Below are 21,453 nucleotides of genomic sequence, written 5' to 3'. Positions count from 1 at the left end.
GAGGTAACATGACCCTCTACAGTCCCTGGGGAAAGGACTTTAAGTTAGAAAATTTGCCCATTGTTTATATATACTATTTGTTATTGGGAAGTATGCATACATTTTTCAAGTGGGGAGGACGAATTTTTTGCTGGGGGACTTTGCATGGGGTGAACTTTTCAGGGGAAATTGTATGCTGGGGGAATTTGCCAGAATTCCTATACGAAATTTCTTTATATGTCTTGCTTTCTCTTCACTGAGTCAATTTCACGCGTGAAGGTGTTAAGGTTAATTGTCCGGGGCAAATTTTCACCAGGATTGAATATTTTGGAGGATATTTATGTGGAGAGGGGATTTTTCCTTGGAGGTGGAGCCAGATTTCATGGCGTTATTTAAAAAACGATCAGAAATTAAATAATAAAAAACAAGTTTTTTCAACTGAAAGGAAGGAGCAATTTTAAAACTTAAAAAAAAACAGAAATTAATCAATATATGAGGGGGTTGCCCCCTCCTCAACACCACGCACGTTACGCTAAAGTTTAAATTTTTCGAAATTCTTTAAAAACGACTCCCTGAACATAAGGGTCGTTTAATTAGAACAATAAGTAACTTTTTTTTAAATGCCAAACAACTTTAGTGTGAAGAGCAAAGTATTGAGGAGGGGGCAACCCCCATCGTATACGTATTAATTTCTGCTTCGTTTTAAGTTTTAATATTGCTCCTTACTTTCAGTTGAAAAAACTTTTTTTTTATTTAATTAAAACCAAAAATTGAGGTACATACTCTAATGCTTTAATCACACTTCCTAGCAATATAGTGTACATCTGTCAATAATGATAGGGTCACAGGACAAATACAAGGAAATGGCGCATTTTGTCTGGGACCCATTCTTATAAGGTTCTTCCAAATTAGATGGCCAACAGATCTTCTTTCAGTACAGTTCCTGAGACCCTTAATGGAATGTGAGACAGTCCTAACACACATCCATCTAACAGAAAGCTGGATGTTGAGAACCTAAAGAATGTTTTGTCCAGATGATTTGGTTGAAAACAGCAAAGCTAGTGCAGTAGCTGTAATCTTTTAAATCTTTTCAAACAAAATGAGTCAGTCCTCTGATGGCTATTGAACTCTTATCACTGAGCTTGTAGCAGTTCCCAAAGTCTTAAGATTTTTTGATAGTATTAATCCTGTACATATTGGTTTTTTCATGTTTGTGGTCTTAGACAGTGACATAGCCAATCTTAGGAGAATGCTTTAGGCTTAATGGGAAGACTCAGAACTGTTAAACCCCCCCCCCCTACCCAACTCCAGCTTCCCAAAAAGACAGAATATATGATCTACCAGAGGATCAAAGGCCAAGCTATATTTGGTCATTGCATGGATGGATCTCAAGCCTCTGCCAACATTGTCAAGTATCAACCAAACCTATTCAGAGCTTGATTTCGACTAAATCTCATTCTTTGAATAATTCACAACACTTCCTAAAGTTTTTTTAGTTGTTGATATTTGGAATTGCTAAATTTTGGAGACAACTAAATACAAGATTTGAACCTTTAAAATGCAATTTCATGCTGAAGAAATTTACTACTTTTGTTGTGTCTAACAATCATTTATTAAGATATTACACCAGTACTAACATCAGACAAAAATGAAGAAAGATAAACAGAGAAAGCTGACAAAACATCAAAGGCTAGCTTGTAGCTGCACAAAATTCACACATCTTGTGATATGAAGTCAATAAAGGTTTCAGAAATGGATATACAACTAAAATATAGTCTTCAATTATTTTTCTTGGATCATATGCCCTTTCTCCAATTTTTGACTAATACTTTTCTTCTTGGTTACTTGACTTACTTCTCCTCTTGGTCTGTAAGATTGTTGGTATTAAATTATTTGCTGGTATTGTAATGTGGCATTACTTCAAGTGGAATTTTTCTTAGAAGCCATTAATTGTCAGAGGTTGAAGATAGAAATTTGATAAGTGAATCCTAGTTAGTTTTGTTTTTTACAACATCCGGAAAGCTTCAGTGACTTAGCTTCACTGTTAGTGTGATATTATGAATAGTTGTCAATTGTTGCTGGGGGGGGGGAGGAAGAAAGAAGCTACGCAGTGTGTTCTTTGATATTGATTTCGGTTTTACTGTAATCTTCAAGTACCATATTCCATTTATTTATGATTTTCTTCATTAAAAGGATATTTCACAAATAAAATTTAATCTAGGAAAAAACTAACCCAAGTGAAACTCAATGCGCTTAAATGCAGTCTGCTCATAATGTATTCCAGCAAACCTCAATTAGTTTAGAATTTAACTGATGTAAAATTCAAGCTACATCAGAGTGATCTAAGTTTAGCCTAAAATCAATCCAGATAGACTTCTTCCTAGGCAAGACATTGGTTAATTCAAAATGCGGATTTAGCCAATGAAAACTCAACAGTCCAAAGTTCCAGCCAAGTAATACTGCTAAGTATACCTGTACACAGATGGGGAGGAGAACGCATAGAAAAGAAGATGAATGTACTTTGTAATTGTTAGTTGAGTCTTGTCTCAATTGAATTGTGTTCTGATGTTTGGTTCAATTGGATTGTATTCCATTCAGTCCAGCACAGTTGAATTTTTGGTAGCATAGCACAATGATAGTCAGTGTTTGACGTTTTTAGGTTAGAGTTCATTGATTGATTTCATGGAATGATTTTTACTTGAGCTTTTCTTAAGTAGGCTAATTTAGCATATTCAACATAATTTTTAGCAAATATCCTATCTCTTCCAGTAGACAGGTATATTTTAAATATTTTCCTACAATTGCCTACAATGGGGCACCTCTTTTAAATCTGCAACAGCACTTGCTGAACCAGACATTCAATCTTATGGTTTTACCTTAAATTTTATAATTGTCCTTTCTATTTCGCTCTCACTTTCTCTGTCTCTCTCCTCTCTCTCGCCTCTCTCTCTCTCTCTCTCTCTCTCTCTCTCTCTCTCTCTCTCTCTCTCTCTCTCTCTTCTTTACAAATTTTGTTTATTTGAAAATTCTTAGCTGTTTTCGTTTTACTTAAGTTTCTTGTAGTAGGTATTAATTTGACTTTAGAGCTCCAAACCTTCCCTGATTCATTCCTGGGGAGACAAAACGAGGTCTCTCTCAGAATCCCACCTGAATAGTCTGCCCAGAAAAAAAAAGTGATCTTAAATTCTCTTCTCATAATATTTTTACTGTGTAGTATAAACAAAAAGTATATGTGCTTGCTTTCTTGGTTCTCAGCCCAACGAAGTGAGAACTGGTCAAACAAAGATGGGCACAGATCCATTTTCTGGTGGGATGTATCTAGGAATTCTTTCTGGACGGGAGGGAAAGAACTACAAAAAGCGCACTTTTATGCCACAATGTTTCAATTTCTCCTGAAGAGGTACCAGAGGGGAAAATTCTATAAAAGTCACAATTTTACATCAGGTATGATTTTGAAGTTTACCCAGGCTTTGAAGGATTATTTAAACGATAAGGTAGATGAAAATGTTGTGTGATTGTTTGTTTTTGTGACATATTGTTTGTGATTGCCTTTGCCTGTGCTTAACCTAGCAAAAAGTAGCAAAGTTTTGATGGTCCACACTTGGGGCATTAGTCTAAGAGTCATTTGATTTTCAGTATTCTACTTTTGACCCATAGGGGTTCTAACAGCAAAGTAATATGAATTGGAGATTGTTTTCGTTCCCTTTTGTTGTATAGTTCAATTAATTCAATCATTTCAGAATTTTTGAGATGTTCCGTGTTCAGCCCTCATCAAAACTTGAAATTGAAAACGAAAAGGCAGCTGCCAGAAGGAATGTACGCGAAAATATTTTGGTATTTTGTGGAATAGTGACATTGATAAGATTTGGTAAGGAACTTCTCAATTCAATTTTCAATTCAATTTATTAAATACTACAATAAATACATAAATACACTTAAGCGCTAGAGGTCACAAGAAGCATAGCTTGTAGAGGACCTCGTATCAATCACAAAATCCATTCAAAACAAATCAGGGAAGGAAAAAAAAATGCAATAATAACAAGAAAATATAACCAGAATATGAGAAAAATCAACAAAAAAAAAACAACAACAAAAAACAAACAACTGCTACACAATAACCTTTGACTTAATTTTATCCAAACTGAAAATGTCCTGTAACTTATTAAAATTCCAAACTATTAATAATATTATTAAACAACGGGGTTCGAATCTCATTCAACATAATACGAGAGGAGAAAAGAAAAAAACTATATAAGTTAAAGCGTAAAAAATAGATAAAGCAAAATGAATAAAACAAATAAAGAAAAAAAACGAAATTACTTCAAGCCTTGGAGAATATTTTTCTGCAAAGCGAAGAAGAGTTTTTGATAAGAGAAAGTTCACTGGGAATAAAGTTCCAAAGAGCAACTGCTCTATAAATTGGTGACCTCTGACCTGCTGAGGATACCCTTTTAGGCAACCAAAATTGGTGAACAGAGCTCCAAAGCAAAGTGGCACTTACGTGTTGATGCTAGATCAAAGTAGGATAAGATATTTGGAGGAAGCGAGAAATTGAAGGCTTGATGAGCTAGTTTTAGGTTCTGCTTCTTCATGACCACATCTAAGGCATCTAGACCTGTATCACTGTAAAGATCAACTGTAGGATAGAGTCGGGGAAGGCGAAAAGTTGCCTTGACTGCTCTATTCTGTGCTGTTCGGAGTTGCCGAAGGGAAGAATAGTTAGTAATGCCCCATACAGTTCAGCAATAAGAAAGATAAGGAAGGACAAATGAATAGTAAAGAGAAAGCATTACACCAGGAGGAAAAAATTGATTGGCACGATAAAGCATAGACACTTGACGAGAAATTTTAGAATGTGTATTAAATTGGATATTTTTAACCAGTACGCTTTTCAGTGAATTCTAATCTCAGTGAAGCTAGTTTAGATTTGGCAATGTTTTTAGGTTTCGTCAAAGGATTATGATTCCGAATGAATTGCCTAGCGTATCTTGTCTACCTGAGTTAACAAAAAAAGGAGTTATTGACTCGTAACAAAAAAAGAAAATAGGCCAAAGTACTTGGTTAGATTGCGCAATTAACTTGTCGTGAAAAAATCCAGCTGTTTTAAATACGAGGGATTGCTCACTCCATACCACCCTTGGTGTTAACACGCTACAGCCTGAGCGTTGATTTGCCTAAATTAGGACCAACTTGATAACTCTAGTGCCGGAGCATATGGCTGGCACATTCTAAGGTAGGCCTTTGCAATTTTAGTAGGCATTTAGAAATAGAAATATGAACTATATACCTATCAATTGAGTGATTCCTTAGTACCTGGAACAGTAAGGAAAGACTCTCTGTGTATCTGACCCAATAAGTGAAACATGGAAACACCTATGCTGCTGGGCATCACTGCTTTTAAGCAAGTTATCAAAATGAACCCAAGCGAGTAAGACCTTTTTATGCTCGGGGAACCTGTTTTGTGGATTAACGAGTTTAGCAGTGGCGAGCGAGAGCATCTTGTGATTAGCAAGTGTCTGACTGCGTGAAATTGAGACTGAAGAAAACAGAACATTTTTTTTTTTTTTTTTTAAAAAACAAGGGGCAGAAAGAGAAAAGTTCGTCTAAAAGATGGGTCTATGCAAGAGATTAATTTGGATTTGTCTCAGGAATCCACGGAATCTAGCAATGAGAGACACGAACTAAAAAGTCTATCAGATAATTTCAGCAAAATCTTGGAGATTGTTACTGCAAATAGCTCTAAATTGGATGTATTAACAACTGGGTTCAGAGGCCTTGAGGATCGTGTTAAAAGCCTAGAAACTACAGTAACTGACTCGATATCGATAGTTTCAGCGCTAGAACCGAAAGTTGTTGCAATTGAGAATGAGAATAAGAATATGACAAATCAAGTGAAAGTCCTCGTTGATGAAAATCAGCTTTTGAGATCCGAGTTGACTAGTATCTCGACACGAATGATGAATTTAGAAAGCAAGCCTTCAGAAAACAATATTTTGATTTGGAATATTAAAGCAAAGGATGAAATTGAAGGTGCTACAATTTTCAAGGAGATTGTTGTGCAGGGTCTGGGTTTAGATGATGTTCCGTCATTTAAGATTTTGGACTTTAAACCAGATAAGAAATTCTTGAAAGTTGACTTATTTTCGAAAAGCTCTAAATTACTACTGCTGAAGAACGCGAGGAAACTGCAAGGAAAGTCTCTTTGTGGTTTTCAGAATATTTATATATCAGATGATGCTCCGCAATGTGTTCGAGAAGCACGAAAAAAGCTGATCTTGACTCGCATGAAGCTACGTGAACGCGGCATAGATAGTTGGGTCTCTAAGTCCGTGCCCCCCTGCTTGTTCATAAGGCGTCCAGATGGCTCAGTTACAAAGTACAATGCTGGTGAATTTGTACAGGAGCTTATTAATCCCCAAGATGGTGAAATGGCGACTAGCAGTGAGCGTATCCAAGCTGGTCGGAGAGGCGCTAGAGGTAGTGGAGTGGCGTTCTGAAATGATATTAGATGAAATTTCCCTTAGTCTGTTTGCTAGTGAAATATAATAAGTGAATATTATGTTATGATGAAGTTAATAATCAGGTTCCCTGAAGTTAACATACCAGAGTATTAAAAAGTATGTGTTTTGACAATAAGCATGTTTTAGTTGTATCTTTTCGTTATTTTAATTTTTTCTATGTTTCTTTTGTTTTTTTTATATTATTTTCGTTGCGATATATGATTGAATATTTGGGATTTCTGTTGCTGAGTACAAGTTCTGCCCTACAATGTGCGTTGAAATTTGATAATGGTATTAAATAAAGAGAGACTGGCGCTGCTTGAGAATGGTCACGTAAAGTTTGCGGATCGAATGAATGAGATATTAAATCGAGAGTTTGATGGAGATGGGAATAATCAGGTTTGTTTGGAAAATTCTAAGTATGTATTTGCAAGTGATCTTAAGGATTATGTGACGCGGCGGGGGCCACAAACTCTGCATATATTACATCGAAACTGCCGGGGGTTAAATAGGTCTCTACATTATATTTCAGAATTGTGTTCGGATCCGAATTTTGATGTGGTGGCGTTGACTGAGACATGGCTTCGGAACGATAATTCGTCTTTGTTAGATATTAATGGTTATGAATTTATTAATAGGAATAGGGAGACTCGACAGCATGGAGGATTAGCAGTTTATATTAAATCAGGTTTTGCAGTTAAGACTAGACAGGATATTTGCATTTATCGCGAAATGATTTTTGAGTCAATGGTGTTGGAAATAAGTAGAAATGGATCCAAGTTTTTGGTTCTTATTTTGTATAAGCCGCCTTCTGCTTCAGAGATAGAGTTTTTAGAGTTATTGGAGCAGCAATTGGAAATGTTGAATGTATCAGGTTGCCCAAGTTTCATAGCGGGTGATTTTAACATAGATATGATGGTACTTAGTAATCGTGCAACTACTAGTTTGTTAAATTTAATGTCTAGTTTCGGATTGTTCCCAGGTATAAATATTTGTACAAGGATTTGTAACACGTCAGCTAGTTTAATTGATAATATATTCACGAACGTGAATTTTTGGAAACCAGGAGTGCTGGTAAATGATGTTTCAGACCACTGTGGAGTGTTTCTTTCTGCTGAAGTGGACCATAATTATACAGCTGGGAGTTTTTGTAGCCCAATTGTACCGACTGTGGACGCGGATTCTCTTGTACGATTTAAGAATGAATTAGAGTGTATGGATTGGGAGTTTTTGAATGCAATAAGTGATCCGGATCTTAAATTTTGTAAGTGGTATGATCAATTGTGTAGTAGTCTAAGAGAAAATTGCCGGATGCGTAAAAAAAAAACAAGAGTAAATATGATTCTGCAAGAAAACCGTGGATTACCAGTAGTCTTCTTAGATCTATGAAAAGGCGCCATGAATTATATAAAAAGAGTATAATTGAGGCAAGCGTACTAAACCAGCAAATTTATCGTAAGTATAATGTTGCTTTAAATAAATTATTGAGGAAGGCTAGAATTGAGTATTTAGCTAAAGAATTTAAGAAGAGTGAGGGTAACCCGGCAAAGACGTGGAGTCTCCTCAGGCCTCTTATTGGCAAGAGAAGAGTTACGTTGCCAAATCTTCAGTCAGATCAAACTCCAGTTCAACTTTCTAATCAGATGTGTGATTATTTTTCTAGTGTAGGTAATAATGTTGCCGGATCTATTTATTGTGATAGGAGTGATGGTACTTTTGATCAATATCTTCCTCCCAGTTGTGATACTTCTATTTTAATGACTAAGGTAACGGAAAGTGAAATAACAGATGTAATAATGGCTATGAAAAATAAAGCTTCAGGTGTTGATCTAATATCTATAAGAGTGCTAAAGTTTGTTCTTCAATGTGTTATTAAACAACTGGTTTCACTAATAAATGGTTGTTTTAAAAGTGGTGTGTTTCCAAAGTGTTTGAAACGAGCGAAGATTGTTCCAATATTTAAGGGGGGTGATAAAAATGATATAAGTAATTACCGTCCCATTTCGCTGCTACCAGTTATTGCTAGAATTTTCGAGAAGCTAGTATATATAAGGCTAGAAAAGTATCTTGAAAAGAATTTGTTTTTTTTATCAAAATCAATTTGGTTTCAGAAAAGGTTATTCTAGTGAGCATGCAATGTTGTTTTTGACTACATATGTTAATGATGCATTAGACAATAACCTTAAAGTTGCATCAATTTTTCTGGATATTGCGAAAGCGTTCGACACTGTATCTTATGATATTTTGTTAATGAAGTTAGAAAATTGTGGTATTAGGGGAAATGCTTTGAAGTTGTTAGAATCATTTTTAAATTCAAGGTCAATGTTTGTGGAGGTTAATGATGCACGTTCTGACAGTAGATTTATAAATTGTGGAGTTCCCCAGGGATCACCCCTAGGCCCACTTTTGTTTTCTATTTATATAAATGATTTGTCAAGTGCAGTTGATGGGTTGTATACTATTATTAAACCTCCTCTAGAGGCACTTAAACCTAGTAAAGCCCTAGTTATGTTTGCTGACGACACGAAATTAACCGGATGTGGTAGGACTGAGAATGAATTGATGTCGCAATTACGAGAAGGTTTTAAGAATATAGAAAGGTGGATGAGAAGTAATAGGTTAAAACTTAATTGTAATAAGTCTAGTTTATTGATATATAGCAGATCTCCAAGTTATTACCCATGGGTGAATAATTTAAGTAATGGTACATCAATGATTCCACGAAAGAGGAGTGTTAGATATTTGGGGATTATTATTGATGAAACTTTAAGTTTTGTAGATCATATTGATTGTGTGTCTATGAAACTTGCACGTAATGTTGGAATTATGCGTAAATTGAAAAATTTTCTCCCAACTAGTATATTAAGATTATTGTATTTTTCAATTGTACATCCATATCTATTATATTGTTCTTCAGTATGGTCGTCTACTTTCGGAACGCATCTTCTGCCCCTGCGTGTACTACAAAATTCGGCAATAAGGCTTTTGATTGGTAAGGATAATAGAGGATCATCTGTTCGTAATGAGTTTATGACGCTGAAGATTCTACCGGTATCGGGTCTTTTAAATTTTATAAAACACAGTTCATGTTTAAGTATCTTTATGGTAGTGTTCCTGTTTGTTTTAAGGGAATGTTTGTGAGTGGGGGTGATGTTCATGAGCATGGAACTAGAAATTTGGAAGAATTTCGAAGACCGATTCCGCAAGCGACAAGATCATTTTTTTCTATCCGTCATGCCGGTCCGAGTGCTTGGAATAGTTTACCAGTGGAACTTAAATGTGTGGATGACCTGCTGCTGTTCCGTAGTTTATTGAGATCGTATTGTTTAGTAATTTATTATTTTTAATGAATTGGCTAAAAAGGGGGGGGGTACGTGATTATTGTCAAGTGGCTACGTATAGTATGTTAGTATTAGTTTTTGAGTTGGAGGGCAGAACTTGTATTTGTATTCATTTTAACTGAAAAGAGTTATTATTATTATTTTGGATCTTATTTTGTTATTATGATTTTTTATGCGTTTAGAAGGGATTACCCCCGCACAAGCTTGCTTCTGGGGGTATTTTGTTTGTTTGTTTTTATGTATATAGTAAAATAAATCCCAGTTATAAATTGAAAAATTGAATCAACGTGCACACCAAGAAGTTTAACAAAAGAGCACTGGGGAATTATATCAGTACCATAAAAAAACAAAGATTGTTGGGGAAGGTTCAGACATGTGGTATCTGACTGGATCAACACGAGTAGGAAAGAAAATGCAAGGAAGAAGGCCAGAGGAAGAAATAGATTAAAAAAACGGTCAGACTCATTATCACACCCAATTTTCAACAAATTGCAGTTAAAGTCTCCAAGCATAAAAAGATTTCTTGAAGCAAGCTTATCAACTGGGTACATTTCATCAATTAAGTCCGAAAATTTCGCAATTGGGAAAGGTGGAGGCTTATAAAATAAACAAATAGTGTCACAACTTACTGTTATCACATGACAGGTCGACAACCAATGCATACACACTTCTATTATTTACAACTGGATAAAAAGTCTTCTCAAGATCTGAACGTCTCACAACATTAAGATTAATTCTGACAAAACTGGATATACCACCAGAGTACTTTGTTAGAGATCTAGTTGAGTGGTATGCAGTAAAACCTGGTATGTTATACACAGACATATCATCACTTGAAGACAGCCAGGTCTCTGTGAGACCTACTACATCATAAGGGCAGTTGATACCACCAATATATTGCAGAACGTTATCCCATTTTTACCTTCAACCTTGCACATTCAAAATAAACGCACTAAAGTCTTTAACAGAAGACATTCTAGACAACACTTGTTCAAAATAATACTGGTAAGAATAGTAACAACAATCAGACTGATGAAGAGGTTTTGACAGACGATTATTTTCACTATAATCATCAGAAACAAAAGGCGAATCAAAACACACTGTATTTAGAAGAGAAACTTTAGCCAGGAAACAAAAAGAATCTTGATTATCATCCATTTTCATTATCCAATAGTAGGAAAAGTGGTGAAACAGATAAAGCTAAATTAGTGTGGTCAGAAAGAATACAGCATGGAAAATAAGTTAAAAAAAAACAAACTGCTTGTAATAATTTTGATAACAAGGGAAAAAAAACAAGCCAAAGAAAAAAAAAGTTGGCAAAAAAATAACTAAGCAGATGAAATTTTGTTGTAAAGAGAAGAGTTATGTTAAGCAGCACTAGTCATTCTGGAACAATACTGGCAAAAGATTCTTGCAAAACAGGAAGGGCATTAATGTCACCAATGGATGATATTTTGAGTACCTTATTTCCACTTTTAACAAAAATATCACCATTCACAGCCCATACATCATTCCTGCTACAATGATCTTTAGCTTGTGGAAGTAAAGTAAGCCTAGGTTTAGTCAATGGCTCAATAATGACCACACCAGATCCTCTCAAGACCTTTTTATTTTTGAGAAGCAAGAAACGTGCTCTCAGGTTGCAGAACTCAATAATAACTGGTCGATTTTTATTACCAACTCGTTTTCCAATACATTTCACAAACACAATGTCACTGTTCAAAAGACTGATGCCAGGAAACTTATCTTGGCAAAGTGACAAAAACTTAGGTTCGGGGTTGTCAAATGTAGTATCCTCAGATAGTCCAAATACAATGAGTTGGTTTTTTAATTCTTGCTGCTTATGTTGATCAGTTTGAGCAGCAACATGGTGAGCAAGATTTTTTTCAATGTCTGCAATTTTACCAGAAAAATCCATTTCTTGAAGCTGTGTACTGACAATCTGTTTAATTTCTTCCTAATTGGAGCCTGACATCAGGTCGTTTACTACCAAATTAAGGTCAACTTTGTCACCTTTCATAGGCAGACCAAGGGATTGAACTTGTGACTGAATGCTCTTTGTAACAATAGTAAGCAGGGATTTAAAGACATTTTCTTCAATGGACTTTGCCATCTTCTTCAAATTAGTAATATCTGTCTAAATCTCAGGCGTAGCAATGGCAGGATTACTTGGGCTAGCAGGCCTAGAATTAGCAGCAGCAGGTTGGCTTCTGGTAGACATTTCAAAGAAGCAATATGAGCAAAGCACAGCAGAATACAGAAACCAAGCAAAATGGAGGAAGCAAGCAGATGCTGAGCAGGATTGTTGGAGATTAGTAGAAATTGGAAAGAATCTTACCCTTAAAGTCCCCTCTTTACCGTAGGGGTATCGTTGGATATACTTGTCAGTTGTAATAGGGACAACTGATGAACCCACTGGTACCAATAGTTGTTGTTTCTTGTTAAAAACCAATGAGATATAATTCATCACATATTTCTCGAATTTTGAATTTCACGCCCCAATGATTATGTTTTGACTAATTGCTTTTAGCTGGCGTCTCCTATTAATTTTCTGAGGGAGGTTTGACCTCCTCATTATTTAAATTGAAGACGATTTTACAGAGACATGGATGTGACTAGATATATGACAATACTGCTATCATAAACGTTTTTTGATTAATAATGTCTTTGATTTAATTTTTATTCACTTTTCGGAATGGGATCAGGAAAGATGGGGCAGAGATCAAGACATTTTTCTAAGAGTGTTTCTATACTTACTTACCCTTGGTTCTTGCAAAGGATTGTTTATCCAGTTCTCTGCATCACTTGTACCTTCTTGAAAGTACAGTTCAAAATGGACAAAAATGAGAAAATAAAAAGAAGTGAAGTTAAGAGGAGAATCATGAAGTGATTACTTAGTGTAAAATAGAAACACTTAAATTTAGTAAAGTGGTTAATGATGCTCAATTATAGGTACAAGTAGATATGTGTAACCTTTTGGGGAGGGGGCTCCTAAGGTTTCTCCTGGGGGGGGAGGGAACACAAAATGTGCTGTTTTAGGTCAAAATGTTTCTATTGTTCCAGTGGTATTTTGAACTAATCTGGGAGGAGGTATTGTCCTTAGTAGCAAATCCGGTATGCCAACTGAGGTTTTAAAGTCAGTATACTACAGTTACGTTAAACCTTCTCTTGACCATGCATGGCCAGTTTGGCATCCAGGTTTGAAAAAAGATCAATCAGATAGACGTGGGAGGATACCAAAGAAGCTGTATAAAATATGCTTGGACACAACTACTCAACATATGATTATGCACTGAAACAACTCAACTGGAATTGACTCGATAGTCGTAGACCTGAGTTTACTTATCGATTTGGACTAAATTGTTTGAATTCCCCAACACATCCTGGTTTATTACCTGACCTTGAGATTACCCCCCCCCCCCCTACTGTAGGACCAGGCACTGGACTCTGATAAATAAAAAAGAATTGCCCACAGTTTATGACTTAACCAGCCTCTAGTACCAAGAGATATTGCAAATCATTTGTCCATTATTTTACTTGGTATTTTAGTAATATTACCTTGACAAATATTTAATGTTTTATGTATTTCATTTCAGGTCGGCTGTCCTCTGCCAAAACCAAGTATCTACTTTTTTCAAGTTTCCGAGAAAATCGTAAAATAGTGATTCTTTTCATTTTCTAAGCTGGAATAGCTGATGACGATACATAACTTCGTCAATAGGTATTCCGGAGTTGGCTTAGTAGGGAGATGTATTTTTTTTCGATTATTTTTTTTTAACATCAGTAAATGTAGATACTAGGTTTTGGCAGTGGTTTTATTTGCTAATAAACTGAGTACTCCACCGCCAAAACCTAGTATCTACACAAAATTTTATTTTAAAAAAGATCTTCAAGTAACAATGAAGATAAACTACTACTTCGACTAAAAAAAAAGGAGGACTGAGCCCTTAGCTTATCAGAGACGTTTATTCTTCATATGGGTCGTCTTCATCCTCGATGAGATCTAGGCTTTCATCAGAAACCAGAAGATCCTTCCAAAATTTCCTTCGATTTGCCGGCATCATCAGGCACAATTTGTTAACAATTAAAGCTTTTTTCTGGCTTTGAATACTTCTCGGAACAGAGTTGGGTTCGGGAAGCTGCTTGATATTCAATTTCTTCTGAAGAAACAAGCATTGCTTTTCCTCTCCGTCGAAATCTTGGAGGAATTCCATGCCGCGGAACCCGTTTTGAAAGGTAGCTGCAACAACTCACTTTAACTTTGGTAGGGGTGAATCCTTTTTACCAGGAGTTCTTTTCTTGTATTTCCAATCCCTGAAATTTTTCAATTCTATTGCAGAAACTCCCTTCCTGCCGTTTGCAACACACTCAACAAAGTCAGGAAAGTCATAGTATTTCCTCTTTTTTCTCGTTTTTGTTTCATTGTTGCCGTGTATGCCGTCTGCTGCATTGTGCGTGTGCCCTTTTGTCAGATACTTTAACGTTATCCTCTTGGGCCCTTCTTCTCTGTTGACCATCATCACAAGAGAAGTATAAAGCACCCAGTTCTTATTCTTACTGGAACAATTGTCCATCCAAAATATGAATTCCTGGGCATCCCTCTCTGTTGTAACTACAGTATAAACAGAATCCACTATGTTTTCGGCACCCCTGCCCCTAAAAGCTTCGTGCCACATCACACAAAAAGAACGGCCTTTTCCTACAGACGCTGCATAACACTGGTCGACACGGGCGAATTTTCATTGAAGACAACAAGACGACTAAGGAATATTGCTTCTTTGTTCCCTGGCAAGTCGGGTACCTGAATCACTTTTTTGCAAGTCAACTGCGAATACACATATTCCAGTTTATCCACTTTTAGTTGCGACACGTTGATAGGCAAGTGTAGCCTTCCTTGCCTGTTCAATGTGTTCTTGCCAGTGTTGCCTGGAAACATCAACATCATGAGTCTTATTTCCAGCAGAAAAAGGTTCAAATTCTCCATTAACACCTTCATCGCTGCTGTTTTCTTTGTTGCTATCATCGTTCTCCATGAGATTGTACACACTCAGGACAAACATCACATGCTGGCATCTTTAGCGAAATGTTCATTTCTTTCAACTCACGTCTGTAAGTCTCGTGCGACACAACTGGCACTGGATTCTTAGTAACAAAGTCCTGATGCATCAGATCAACCGTCAAAGAAGATGGCAGATATCTGATTTGTGGTGCATTTTTGCGACGGTAATGTGGCGTAGAAGGTCCAAAAGAAATGACATGATTTTTCACATTATCAACTACTTCTGATGGTAGCTTGTTGTGAGGACTCTGCCTACCCCTGAAATCCATTATGCGCTCACCAACTAGCCCACTTTTCATCTGTTTCTTGCAAACCTCCTCACTACCACAGTGTTATGTTTCTGCGGAAAAAAGTAGTGTCTAGTTTCATTTTTCGGTAGACTTTAACCGATTGAGGGTCACTTTCTACCGTCCGTCTTCTTATGCACTCCAGTCTCACACAGCCGGCGAGAAATTTGGTTCTTGATGCATAGCCTTCTTTCCAAAACCTTTCCCAGATTTCTTTTCTGGTCTCAATGTCAAGCTCTTTACATTTCTTTTTACATGTAATATCACAGTAGTTTTCAATAAAAGGACGCTTGCACTTAGGGTTTTCTTTTTTTGCCTCTTGACTTCTGTTTCTTTTTCTTCTAGGGTTGCTCCGTATTCACAGACGCAAAAATGCAAGTTCTACTTACTCCGCATTTCTGTTTTCAACTCTTTGCTTTGCTATTTGCACCGCGAGCCTTGCAAGTAATTCTCCTCTACTATTAGTGAAACCCTTCATTATTCTTCAGGCTTCGTTATTGTTCTTTCCAAAAATTAAAGAGAAGAAAGTGATGATTATGATAAAATTTTGCTGTTGATCCGCGAAAGCCGTAGAAACTTGGTTTCGTCTGCTCGGTTTTCGCCGCAGATACTAGGTTTTGCCACCCATTTTCCTGCTGGATGTAGATACTAGGTTTTAAAATTCTAGTATGTGCATACTAGGTTTTGGCTGTGGAAAACCGGTAAAATTCGTTTCTATCAATGTGGATACTAAGTGATATCTCAGCAACTATAGCAGTTAGAAAAATTCTGACGTCACCACTGGATTTGCCGTGTTAAGATTAAGGGAGATCCATCCTTAACTCAAAATCGATTTTTTTGTAGATACTTGGATTGAGCAGAGGACAGCCGAGGTATTTGCTTGTGTTTCTGAATGTACTAACCATTTATGTTTTTAATTAGTATATTCTGTATAAATGGTCACTATTATAATCATGAACCGTGCAAACCAACTCATGACATATATAAATTTTATTGTTTTTTTTTTTGCTTCGATTCTTGTTTTGTGTCTTCTTTTTTAACACTGACATGCTCATTTTAGCTCCACCTATTGTGGGGAATAAATATATTCCATTCTAAATAGCAAACTCTTAAACCAGTAATAAGTTATATCAATATGCCACAAGTTATGAAAGTGCCATATTGTTTTATTTAACCTTTACTCAAAATTTTTGTCTTGCGTGGAATTTCATTATTTTACAAGGTTCTAAGCCGCGGGAATACTTTTCGAGTAATAGTCCCCCCCCCCTCTTCTTGGTTGATTTTGGGTCTGTTTTCCCTTCTCAAAAATGTTGTGATTCTTAGATTTGTTTTCAAATTTTCCTTAGAGTATGTCAAGGGTTTTGCTATTTTTACCAATTAGAAAATGAAAATTGGCACAAATACACCCTCACATACACATACACACACTGGAGAAACACTCCATACAGGCCTGGAGGGATTCTGTGTTTCAGGAGGTGTAATTCTTTGCGCTGTGCTTTAAGGTATGATATTACTGTGATAACTGTAATAACATTGTGCGGACTAGTTAGCATTTTGTGTTTTGTCTTTGAATTCGAGGTACTAAAAATGTGTTGTTTTTTTTCTATAACAACTTTTCAACTTCCATCAAGGTCAATGCACTTCTACAGGCGGTACTTCCATTCTTTTAGACCGATTTGAAGGAATCTGGAGACCACTTTATTAGCAATGTTTTTGCTGCATGTTTTGTTTCATCAGTGCTATTAAAGTGTATGCTTTTCAACCGTTATTTAAGTTTTAGGAATAAAAAGGGTCAAATGAGGCTAGATCAGTGGTTCCCAACCGATTTTGGGCCTTGCTCCACCTATGCATTTCTAAGATTCTGATGCCTCCTTGTAATATTTAAATTTTGTTATTCAAAATTATGTGTTTTACCTGAAGAAAGCTTAAAAGGCCATTAGCTTGGAATCTTTTTTTTAGTCGTCCTCTAGGCATATTTTATGCTAATGAAAACTAATGTCTGAATACAACACGTTTTACACTACAACACGTTTTACACAATGTATAACGTCACTGTAATACTGTCATGTATCTTTTTTATTCTTTAAATGCATACGAATATGGCGTCATTCACAGGATTTTTTTTTAATATTAAGGCTCTAAAGTATAGCCAAACCTGTTGTAGCACAGTGGATTGATGCTCTGCTTGCCAATACGGAGCACCAGGGTTCGATCCCTGCTGCAGCAAGGTTGGACGACAAGCTTTCTGCTTGTCCATGTAAAAACACCCAGCAACTGAAACGTAGACTCGACGCCCTGGGCGCCAGCAATAGCCCAGGAGGATCTTTATCCTAGCTTTCTTAAAGTATAGTCAGCTGAAGGGTACACATCCTGCCCGTGACCCACCAAAATATTGCTATGCCCCACCGATGGGACCTGTGCCCTTGGGAATAACGGGCTTAGATCCTGGCTATAAGGTAAATGTCGCAGCAAATTTGCTATGACAATTTTGCTGCCAGGAACACGTTTTTCTTAATTTTTGGTTACTATGGGTTGTGGTTCGTCCTTTATTTAGGTTGCAGCTACCGCTCCCAACATGATACTGAGTTGGTTGCTGCGGTATGCACTCAAATTTTATTGCTGTCAATCTCAGTTTTGTTGTCCATTCTATGACAAGTATACGGTTACAATTTGGGACAAGAATGTGTTTCGCATCTTTGAATTTTATAGAAAATATTGAAGAATGAGATGTGTGAAACTTAAGGAATTCTTGGAACTGGGAGCGATATTGAAGAACAAGATGTGAGAGATCGAGGAGTAGATAGAAACACGAGAATACCGAATGGTACATTGTCTTTGGTGATAGAGTTGCGAAATATTTTTGAAAGAACTAAAATAGTAGAGTCAGAATAAACAGAATATCGTCAATTTTCAACAATTCTTTCTTCATTTGGAAGATACAGGGCATAGGGCAACTCATAGGCACTCATACGGAAAACACGGGCACAGGACAACTTACTTCTTGTATTTTCTCGGAAAAAGGGTCAAATGAGGCTAGATCAGTGTTCCCAACCGATTTTGGGCCATACCCCACCTCTGCATTTCTAAGATTCTGATGCCTCCTTGTAATATTTAAATTTTGTTATTCAAAATTATATGTGTTTTACCTGAAGAAAGCTTAAAAGGCCATTAGCTTGGAATCTTTTTTTTTAGTCGTCCTCTAGGCATATTTCATGCTAATGAAAACTAATGTCTGAATACAACGCGTTTTACACTACAACACGTTTTAAACAATGTATAACGTCATTGCAATACTGTCATGTATCTTTTTTACTCTTTAAATGCATACGAATATGACGTCATTCACATGAGTTTTTTTTAATGTTAAGGCTCTAAAGTATAGTCAAACCTGTTATAGCACAGTGGATTGATGCTCTGCTTGCCAATACGGAGCACCAGGGTTCAATCCCCGCTGCAGCGAGGATGGACGACAAGCTTGCTGCTTGTCCCTGTAAAAACACCCAGCAACTGAACGTAGACTCGACGCCCTTGGTGCCAGTAATAGCCTAGGAGGATCTTTATCCTATCCTTTTTAAAGTATAGTCAGCTGAAGGGTGCACAGCCTGCCTGTGACCCACCAAAATATTGCTATGCCCCACCGATAGGGCCTGTGCCCTGCCTTGGGAATAACGGGCTTAGATCCTGGCTATAAGGTAAATGTCGCAGCAATTTTGGTGTAATTCTCTTAGACCTTCTTTGTAACGAGTTTAGAATGGGGCGGGGCGTTGTCATCATGATAGAGGATTGCACGATGGAGCTTTTATTAATGCCTTTAATCTAATTTTGCTCTCCATTCTTCAAAACTTCCAGACAATAGGCTTCTGTGGCGGTTTTTCATCTTAAAAGGTCTGCAATACAATTCCTTCAAACTTCCAGAAAATTTGTTGAGTTTGAAATTGGACGTCTTAAATTTTCTGAAAAAGTTTCATGCACTTCTTAGATGGGGGGACTCACTTCCTTTGTGTGCACACACTAAACACCTTTCTGAATGGCAATGCTATTCAAATGTGGTAGTTTTGGGCTTCAGCTGAAGTTGTCTTGGAACTGATGGTGAATGGCTGTTCTTTGCTCTGCAATTTAAACTCTTGATTATGTTTCGTTTTATCGTAACTTTATAGTGATATCATTTGGTGTTGAATGTTTACTTCACATATAGCAAATATAATCAAAGATAACATGGTGGTCTGATGATTTTGGTCAAAATCATTTGAATACCTTAAAAACATTCTAAGGCTTATAAATAGATTATTTTGAAATTTTTACGCCATTATTTACTTAGAGGGGGGGGGGGGTGAAACCATTTGTAAAGGATTCCTTTGTCCTATTTATGCATATTTCCCATTATTTCTGGATTGATTCCGGACAATACATCTGAACAGGCTATTACTGATTAAAATACGAATTTGTTTTAATGACAATCTATTTTTTCTATATGTTAACTTCCTGGTCTTTATTGTCTTGGAATACTTTTTCTTTAATGGCGTCAAGACCCCCCCCCCCCCCTTCTCCGCTAAATTTGGAAAATACTTTTTTGGGGGTATTATAATTGAAAAATGCTTGACTTGTTATTTTCGTTGAAAAACGAAAAAAATGCCCCCCCCCCTCAAGATTTTGGAAAATACATTTTGACTGCCTCGCCTCCTCAAACCACTTTTGGGAAGTGACGCCACTGAGTCTTGCTGGTGCTTATTATTGGGGGTACAAAGTCAAGTTTGTTTATCAATGTCAGCTATGTTTGATTTTCTCTTGCTACTGCTTTTAATGAATCTTCAAATCCTCCAATTTCCAAATTATAACTGTTAAAATCGTTTAGTGTATGTGAAGATGTTTGAGTGGCGGGTCATATACCCGCCACTTCATAGATTAATCTCTTTTTTTCAATGTTGTGACTAAATATTAATGTTTAAAATCCTGCTCCAACTCCTATTAGATTGGCCTAAGTCACCTAACCCTTGACGAACAACTTATCTAGTCTTATACTGGTACTAGTTTAGTCAATTTATGAAGTTGCTAGTGAAAGAAAATTTAACAACTCCAGTATAGTTTTTTGTCATATAAGATACCATTCCTGTTACCTGTGCATACTAATGACTTAAGTATTGATTTTAGTTAACAGGAGGAAGAATTTATCACAGTTCTTGGTATAAATTTTTTTTTCATAAAGAGGGTATCCGGTTCTATTTCTCCCCTTTTTCTTTATTTAAAATGACTCTTGTAACCCTTAGTAAGGAAAGGCTACTCACTTTGGAAGTAAGCTTGGGCTCAAAGCACCTGGCAGTAGTGACATCATTATTAGCAAAATGAAAGACGATGATTTGGGCTACTGTTCACTGTACTAAAGTGATGAAATCTAAAGACATGCGGTGCTGACCGACTGAAACGAGGATCTACTGGCCTTCAAAGCAGGCTCTTTTCCTTTTACGTTTATGTATAATCAGCCAAGGAGCTGACTAAACCGGGTCTTTAAAAAAGGGTATGGATAAAGCCCCTTCAGACCTATTGTTGGCGCATTCGGTGCCGGTTATTGTCGACGCTTTAGTTGCCAGGTCTTTTTTGGAGGGACAGGTAGCAAGCCTGTCGCCCAACCTTGCAGCAGCTGGGATCGAACCCCGGCACCTATTCTGCTAAGCAGAGATCAATCCACTGCGATATCACAAGATTGTCGGCTCATTGGCTAGCTCTGAAAGGGCAACCATATTTTCAAGTTCACTTTTTATATCTTTGATGGGATTTTTCTATTTGGTGGAAAGAAAACCTAATGTTAAAAAGTAAAGGATGGAGCACCAGACTTAAGTCAAAATCGGCGGTACTAATCTATGTTTCTTGGCCCTTCCGCTAGGAAGTGGCATGGGGGGGGGGGGGGAAATGGGGCCAGCTACCCTGTGATTTTGAACACCATTCTTGCTTAACTTCTCCAGATTTCTCCAGGTACCCAAGCAGAGCTATGTCGAATCTAGCTGAGCATATAGAGCCACAAAACAAATATTAAAAGGTGAAGGATGCAGCACCAAACCTCACGGTCTAAATCCTCGGTACTAATCTCTGTTTTTTGGCCCCTCAGCCAGGGAGTAGTAAGAGGGCTGGGTTCAGCTACCCTATGCTTTCGTACACCCTTCCTGGTTAAATTCTTTAGATTTCTCGAGGTAGCCATGCAAAGCTGGGTTGACTCTGGCTGTCCTTATAGAGCTACGCAACCGGATCCCGTCCCGAATCAAGTAATCTGAGGCACAGGGATCCAACCCTTAGGA

At 37.0% G+C, this 21,453-nt stretch overlaps 1 protein-coding gene across 7 annotated transcripts in view; it reads left to right on the top strand.

Moving 5' to 3' along the window:
* LOC148952394 (EH domain-binding protein 1-like) overlaps positions 1-21,453 on the top strand; it is a 59,946-nt gene that overhangs the window by 23,916 nt on the left and 14,577 nt on the right. For 6 of the 7 annotated variants that reach the window (XR_016141804.1, XR_016141805.1, XM_089089851.1 and 3 more), the window contains exon 2: positions 3,720-3,847. The gene's annotated coding sequence lies outside the window, so the exon portion shown is untranslated. Of the gene's footprint in view, positions 1-3,274; positions 3,424-3,719; positions 3,848-21,453 lie in introns of those variants that run through there. The other variant, XM_089089853.1, reaches the window with a different exon arrangement.

The sequence above is a fragment of the Artemia sp. Qi Xiang Cuo genome, chromosome 5, assembly GCF_049724085.1.
Source record: "Artemia sp. Qi Xiang Cuo chromosome 5, ASM4972408v1, whole genome shotgun sequence".
In the NCBI taxonomy this organism is placed as follows: Eukaryota; Metazoa; Arthropoda; class Branchiopoda; order Anostraca; family Artemiidae; genus Artemia; species Artemia sp. Qi Xiang Cuo.
This window is presented reverse-complemented; position numbering and strand designations above follow the sequence as displayed.